This window comes from Apium graveolens, chromosome 3 (genome assembly GCF_009905375.1).
Source record: "Apium graveolens cultivar Ventura chromosome 3, ASM990537v1, whole genome shotgun sequence".
Lineage (NCBI taxonomy): Eukaryota > Viridiplantae > Streptophyta > Magnoliopsida > Apiales > Apiaceae > Apium > Apium graveolens.
In genome coordinates, this window is record NC_133649.1 from 19674159 (window position 1) to 19682667 (window position 8509).

At 35.0% G+C, this 8509-nt stretch overlaps 1 pseudogene; it reads left to right on the forward strand.

The window, feature by feature from the left end:
* Positions 1-211: 211 nt before the first annotated feature.
* The window catches only part of LOC141713963 (uncharacterized), a 25397-nt pseudogene continuing 17099 nt past the window's right edge, over positions 212-8509 (forward strand).

Sequence of the window (8509 nt, forward strand, 5' to 3'; positions counted from 1 at the left end):
CTCGTGAATTCCCTCTTCAATCTCAGTTTTACTTTATGTTTACATATTTTGTGTATTTATATATTAAACAAATTTTGTATAGATAAAAATTTGTGTCTATATTTATTTTATACGATGGCTTGGATTTGTTGTTCACATTGTTTTGGCTAAGTCCAAATTGCGTCTCCACGAGGATTTTGTGTTGTGCCTAATTTTCCTAATTTCATGTAGAATGACCATAGGCGCTGTAATTGCAGCATACTATGATTGTTATAGAGACTGTAATGATTTTGCTTCAGATTCTTTGTGGCATGCAGTTTACATGTTCAAGATTGGTTATGATGATTTTATGTTGGCTAAAGTTTTAGGCATTCAAGTCAAAAGTGTTTGGCTGTTTATTTCTTTGTAACTAATTTTTAGAGCTCTAAACCTAATTGCGACCACACTGCTTAACTTCACATTTCAATATTTTATTTCATGGCCAATCTTACAAACCCCATTTCAAAATGCGATGGTAATCTTTTATTGTTTGCCTTAATTCTCAATTTCATGCTTATTGAAACTTTTTATATGCTTATATGTGTTTTATAAGGAACTTACATCTATATCTCAAATATATTTATGTTAATTGCTTCATAAAAAACATTCTCCGGGTACCACTCTCTAGCTACAGAGATTAGAAATTAAAGGAGATCATGAGATAATGAGGGATCCATTTTAAAACTTGGGAGCACAAAGTAAATATATTCTGTAGCCAAGTTTTATTTTTTGCTAAATTCAATTTTATATGGCTCTGGCTTTATTCATTATAAATATGGTTTTATATTTAAGTTGTAGCACCAGATTTAGCACTACATTGGATTTGCTCAAAAAATAGATTCGTACAATGCATCTTTTTTTAGATTACTTAATTAGCTATTTAAGTCTTAAGTTGTCATCCTTTTTTAATTTTTTGGGTTACAATTAGTTATCTTAATGTCATAAGATATATTCATGCACTTCAGTGCTGAAATGCAGTAGTATGAGCTACTAACTTACAAATGATATACTGAGTACTCTAAATATTATCACACTACAATTCTTGTAAAAGTCTACAGTATGTAGTCATTACCAAGTTTTTGTGTTAATATTTAGTACCCTCATCACCTTTATGTCAAAATTATTGGTGTTGGTTGTTATTCTTCAAAGTATATGTGGACATGGAAACATGATGGTATAGTACTGACAGCGAAAAAAATAGATGAGAACCATGATCTTCACAAATCCAATGTACCGGAGAGGCTAAAAGTTAACTTTAATAAAAAGACAAGTAAATACGTGATACTCATATTGACGATGCCAGCTATACTAAGGTTTCGGTTGGTGTTGTTGTCAATGATTCGCCTATTGCTCCATTTGAATATCTTTACAGCAAACATCCACATGAACATGAAAAGATGACGAGGGCATGGCTTATCTCATATACTCCTCTGACGATAATAGTGAGCTTCATATTAAAGCACTTAGTGTAACACCCCCAGATCCGGGGTCAGGGATCCGGGTCGTCACGGTCTTTCTTTCCACAATATCACTTCACTTAATTAATAATAATTAACCTTATGTTGTGACCCCACACTAACACACATCACAACTCGTTATAGTCTCAGAGATGAAATTGAAATAAGTACAAGTCTTTGAATCCACAATTTAAAAGTTATTACAACCCAAAATGATTACTTGATAAGTTTACAATTAATTGCCATTATCTGCCACAAGTTATAATTATACATAATTGATTCCCAAAAGTAGAAGGTCTGATCTACAGATAGATCTACCTCTGCAGCTATAGCAGCTATGATCTCAACGGGAAGGCGCGGGGCGCTTCCCACGCTCTTGCGCTGGGTCTGCTTGAGTCTGGTCATCTTTTCTAACTGTTGTTGTGTGATGAAGAAATAAAGCAAGAGTGAGCATTACAGCTCGCAAGATAATATATAGTGTAAACAATAATGCAAGTATCTAAATGGATAACTTACTAGAATCCTTATCAAGTGCAAGATAATTACTTACTGGATATAAGCAAAACAAGGGATGATGTTACCAAATACTTTACTATACTTATATCATTTATAAAGCTACTTGAACTACCACTGTTCAAAGTATAATGAGCTTTCAACAGTTCATCACATAGATGAGACTACGAGACAAGATTTGAATAGATTAAATCTTTGCAGTATTATTGAAGGAAATGAAGCTATGATATACTTCATTAAGTTTCGATATATATATCCACATATATACCTTCTTTATACAGTTCCTGGAAACCTCTGTCATGTAAGGTATGAACAGAGTTTGTAACATCCAATAAATTTTTGGAAGGAAAAAGAATTGTGGCATAAACCCGATATCTTGTTGATCAGGCAAAGATACCAATAAGTAACCTATTCTACTATTAGATGGACGAATTCCCCACTGGTCATCACCCTGGTCGCAATAGGACCTTATGCTGGACTGCCACTCAGCCACTTACGCATTTGATGGACTCCCACTGAGTCACTTACACTATCATGGACGCCCACTGAGCCCATGTTGCTTATGCCAACTCGATAGATGGACTTACTTCCCGAACGTTGGGTAAGTAATCAATTCATTTACCAAAACCGCAACTTTGTTGCGAATATAAAATACACCACAGAGCCGGATCCCTCTGGTTTTGAGCGAGTATTTAAATCCCCTTTAAAAAGGAAGATCTTAAATATATAAAAATGAGTTTTGGGATCCGCTCTAACTTTTAAAAATCATTTTAAAGACTCGAAAACACTTTAAAGAGTGTTTGGAGTAATGCTGATTTAATAAAGTAAATCAGTCCCAATATATTAGAAAATATCTGAATATTATTATTTAAATAATATTCCCATAAAGAATAATCTTTATACAAATAATTGAGGTAGAAGTTGTAAAACTTATACTTGAAATGAGTATTAAATAACAAAATATATACTTATACGAAAGTACTATCTTTATTTGAATAATCAAAAATAAGTTTGATTATCGACACCTTATTCTTTAATAAAATAAAGAATATATCTCAGAAAATAATTGGAGTCATAGGTCCTCATATGAATATTCAAATAATATTCATTAAATAATATAAACTGAGTTATAAGCCCTCGAATGAATATTCAAGTAATATTCATTAAATAATATAAAGTGAGTCATAAGCCCTCGAATGAATATTCAAGTAATATTCATTAAATAATATAAATTTATCGAATAAACCTTATTCGATTAATAGTTTTAAAAACTATTCATATATATATATATATTATACTCGGGAGCCTCGCCTCCCGATTTTAGAAAAAGTTCACCTTTTGATCCCCTATACTAAGGGTATACTCAAATACTGCTTATCTCTAGCATAGGTATTATGCAACTAATAAGCATTTGAACCAACAGATATATAAATCAAGAATACGAAATAGGCATGCATATATACCACATCACATGCTACAATATATCGCAAGAATTTGCTAATAACAAATATGCATTTATCACAAGATCATGCATATACACATATACATCACAACAACAGTTATACGGGTAGAAAACTTGTCTGAGCGACTGGGGGTTACAAATGTCTCAGGACGAGTATGGTAACCTATCAACAACATGTAAGTTGGAATTAAACCAAAGTCACTTGTAAATCTATACTTTAACCAAATTAGACTCTAACGCTCGCTTTGCGCTTACTGATTCTCTTAAGTCGCTCGAGTACCCTCGGCTCCACCATTTTTAATAAATTAACCATTACGAGTTTTAAGGTGATTCTTTCGCGAGTACCTTACCAACTGCCTAATACTCTTAACATAATTGTTTCATACTCCAATTAGTCTTTAAGGTCTTTAACCTATGTTTCAAAGTAAGGCGAGGGGTAATGGTTCGTTCGCGAACGTCGTTACTTAAAACGGCCGTTTCTCCTAAACCGTACATCGGAATCAAATGAAACACATATCAAAACGAAGCTCGTAACATGAAATATTTAAAAATGGCAATGGTCAAAACCTAGCAGGGAGTTCTCGGGTCCTAATGTTATGAATAAATGCAGTCTAAAGTAAATCGGACATTATGACGGCTATATTTACGCGATTTCCCAAATTTATACCATTCCAAATCAACCACCAATCAACCCCAATTCACAACCCAATCAAAACTCCATCCATACTACATCATAACATCCCCAAAAACTCAAAATTAACAATTTTTACTTATTCTTAAACTTGAATTTAAAACTATAAACATGCAAGCATCAAGCTACTCTTTTACCATAACAATCAAAACCATCCTAATATACAAAGTAAATCTAGGGTTTGGAGATGTTATACCTTCCTTGAAGTGATTGGAGTAGCTAGGAAGCCTTAAGAAGCCTTGAGATGTCTTAGGGATGCTTGGATCTTAAAGGAAAAACAAGAAAAATCAAGTTAAAAATCTTGAAATCACTATTCATTATCTTCTTCATTGATTTCTTGGAGAAGATTGTGAATGATTTGGAGGCTTAAACTTATAGGATAGCTATATCTATGCACAAGGAGTACTAGATAATTATCTTACCAATTAAGGAAGCTTGGAACTTGATTTTTTGAAATTCTTCTTCTTGAAATGAAGAAAAGCCGAGAGCTCCTTGGTTGAAGAAAGAAATGATTTTGTGTTTTGCTTTGATTTGTTTTGGTTGTTTGATTTTTTTGATTTGTTTTGTTTTGATTTCTTACCTTTTTACCATGGTAATTATTGTGTGGTTCACAATCATCCAACAATTCCTTCCCTTATGTCATGCTTATGTCATCATGTGATGTCACCCTCCCTCCTTTGTCCTCTTCTCATTGGTTGGATGACATCATCCCCTCTAATCTCTTTGATTAGCTTCTAATTACTTGGCTAATGACCGCTGATCTGTTATACGGTTCGCTTAACTTTCGTTTTCGTTTATCGTTTGAGGGATCATACCCGGGATCTTATTACTTAGGTTCCCTTAACCTTTCTCAATACATTATATTCCTTTTTATGATCCTCTATTAAAATCCTTGAATTTAAATCCTTTTTATCTTGTTACCTTATACTCAATTCTTTCGATATCTGGTGGATTTTCGGGAAAAATCAAAAGGTTCAAATTTGGATTCTGACGATCTTTACATACACTTATATATCATATAGAGTACCAATAAAATCTCAGAATATCCATAAAAGAAACCCTACATAGTGTGGCATGAAAAGTTTTCTTGTTCAGAAATATCGGCAAAAACACTATTCATAAGGGTTACAAAAAGTTCAAAATTTTGGGGTTATTACAGTCTCCCCTCCTTAAAAGGATTCCGTCCCGGAATCAAATAGAAAACAAATGGGGGTACTTTTCTAGCATTGCGCTCTCTAGTTCCCAAGTTGATTCTTCCACATTATGATTCTGCCATAGCACTCTGACTAGCTTGATCACTTTGTTCCGAAGCACCTGCTCCTTCTTATCTATAATCCTTACTGGTTTCTCCACGTAAGTCAGATCTGGTTGCATATCCACATGCTCGTACTCCACTATGTGTCTGGCATCCCGATGATACTTCCTTAGCATTGACACATGGAACACATTATGAACTTGTTGTAGGTTCGGGGGTAAGGCTAGCTCGTAAGCCAACTTCCCAATCCGTCTTAGTATCTCAAAAGGTCCAATGTATCTTGGGCTTAGTTTTCCTTTCTTTCCAAATCTCATTAACCCCTTCCAAGGGGATACTTTTAGTAGTACTAAGTCCCCTACTCCATACTCCTTGTCCTTTCGGGCTAGGTCTGTATATTTCTTCTGTCTGTCTTGGGCTGCTACCAGCCGTCCTCTGATGAGATCCACTATGTCTTTGGTCCTTTGGACCACCTCGGGTCCGAGCATCTTTCGCTCTCCTACTTCATCCCAGTATAAGGAAGATCGACACCTTCTTCCGTACAGGGCCTCATAAGGCGGCATTCCGATGCTAGCATGAAAGCTATTGTTATAAGAAAACTCGATCAACAGCAAGTGTGTTAGGAATATATGTGCATTAGTTTGATGATATGTTTAACAAAACACTTAAGTAGAAATTCAGTGTCTGTAGCCTCAACGGATAAGACCACTTTGGCTATCCGTTGATGGTGTAGCTTTACTTAGAAATAAGTCTAGTGTTGTAGCATATTTCAGTCTCTGTATTTAAGATGTAATTCTTAGAAGTTGAGAGAAACTATGAGTCATGTTGACTACTAGAAGATATGCAGATAGGAAGGCCAATTGTAAATATTTCATGCCTTGTAATTTTGTATAAATGAAGTGGTATCAACGGATGACTTAAAGACCTTCAACGGATGAGAAGCTAAGCTTCAACGGATGTCTCTAAAGCTTCAACGGATAACATCCTTCAACGGATGAGTGAATCAACGGATGAAAGCTTCAACGGATGTTCTGTTGATTAACCGTTGATAAGTGGTAGTTGTACCTACAAACAGAGGCACGTGGGTGAACAGAGATAACTGAAATGTGGCAGCCTAATTTCAGGAACATCAGAAAAAGCAGCCGTTCTACTCTAGTATAAAGAGTCATTAAGTCAACAAAGTACTGGAGTGAACTGGAGAAGAAACAAGTGGAGATCTTACTTTATTATTTTATATATCCATGTCTTCACTTGTAAACTTGGTAACATATAAACCAAGTAGTAGCTAGTAATTAGATAAGAATTTTTCCAGAGCTGTTTAGAAAAATCTTGAGAGAAAAATTATCTAGTTTGTACTAGGATGCAGCTGTGATCAAATTCTTAGATCACAGAATTTCTGAAATACCATCTCTGGTGGAACAACAAATCCACCAGAAAAGTTTTTAAAGGTTTATTGTGTTCTTTACATTTGTGTTTGAATATATATCTGTCTGTATCAGCTTAAAGCAATTCACACACTTGTTTATCTTGAACACACAGTCTTTATAAACTGCTCAAAACTTGAAAAAGTTTTGAGATTTACATTCAACCCCCCTTCTGTAAATCTCATTGTTAGTTCTCTAGAAATAACAATTGGTATCAGAGCAGGCTCTTGACAAACAAAGAGTTTAAAGATCTTGGAAGTTAACAAAGATGAGTAAGAAGGATATTGGAGTAAAAATCCCAGTTCTTGACAGAGACAGTTATCACCACTGGAAGGTGAAAATGCACCTTCATCTACTCTCCCAAGATGAAGGTTATGTAAACTGTATTGAGAATGGTCCTCACATTCCCCACAAAGTAGCCACAGTTGCTACGGCCACAATTGCTGTTGGTCAATCCATTCCAAAACCTAGAGCAGAATGGACAATGGAAGACACAGAAGAAGTCCACATGGATAAGAAGGCTATGAACATTTTGTTTAATGGTCTTGACAAGGATATGTTTGATAATGTGATAAATTGCTCAACTGCCAAAGAGGTTTGGGACACAGTTCAGCTGCTGTGTGAAGGTACAGAACAAGTAAAAGAGAACAAGATGCAGCTTCTCATTCAACAGTATGAGTATTTTCATTTTGAAGAAAATGAATCTTTAAATGACACATTTAACAGATTCCAAAAGCTGTTGAATGGATTGAAGCTGTATGGTAGAGTGTACCAGGTGAAGGATTCAAATCTTAAATTCTTAAGATCCTTGCCAAAGGAATGGAAACCCATGACTGTCTCCTTAAGAAACTCTCAGGATTATAAGGACTTCACTCTTGAAAGATTATATGGAATCTTGAAGACTTATGAACTAGAGTTGGAACAGGATGAGGTATTGGAGAAGGGGAGAAAGAAAGGAAGTTCAGTTGCATTGGTAGCTGAAAATGAGAGGGAATGCAGACAAGAAACTGTGAGATCTACATCAAACTCCAAAGATGGTACAAGATATCAGGAATCAAGCAAAGGAAAAGAGCAAGTTGCTGAGAATGAAGACAACTCCAGTCAAGATGACTCTGATAGTGTTGATGAGCATCTTGCATTTCTGTCCAGGAGATTTGCAAAGATGAAGTTTAAGAAAAACACTAGAGCCACTAAACCTCATAAGAACATGGTGGACAAATCAAAGTTCAAGTGTTTCAATTGTGGTATAAGTGGACACTTTGCAAGTGAGTGCAGAAAGCCAACTTCTGAAAAGAAGAAATTTGACCAAGTAGATTACAAGAAGAAATATTTTGATCTGCTCAAGCAAAAGGAAAGGGCTTTCATTACTCAAGAAAAAGATTGGGCAGCTGATGGAGAGGAAGAGAATGAAGATGTGGAGTATGTCAACTTAGCTCTCATGGCTGATTCTGAGGAAAATGAAGTTAGTTCATCAAGCAATCAGGTAACAACTCAGGTAATCACTACTGATGTAACACAACTTACTAAAGAAGAGTGCAATGATGCTTTTAATGACATGTCTACTGAATTGTATCATTTGCGTGTGTCTCTTAAATCTCTTGCTAAAGAAAATAGTAGGATTAAAGAGAACAATCTGTTTTTAAGTAATAGAAATGCTATGTTAGAAATAAGTTGATTGACCTAGAGAAAACC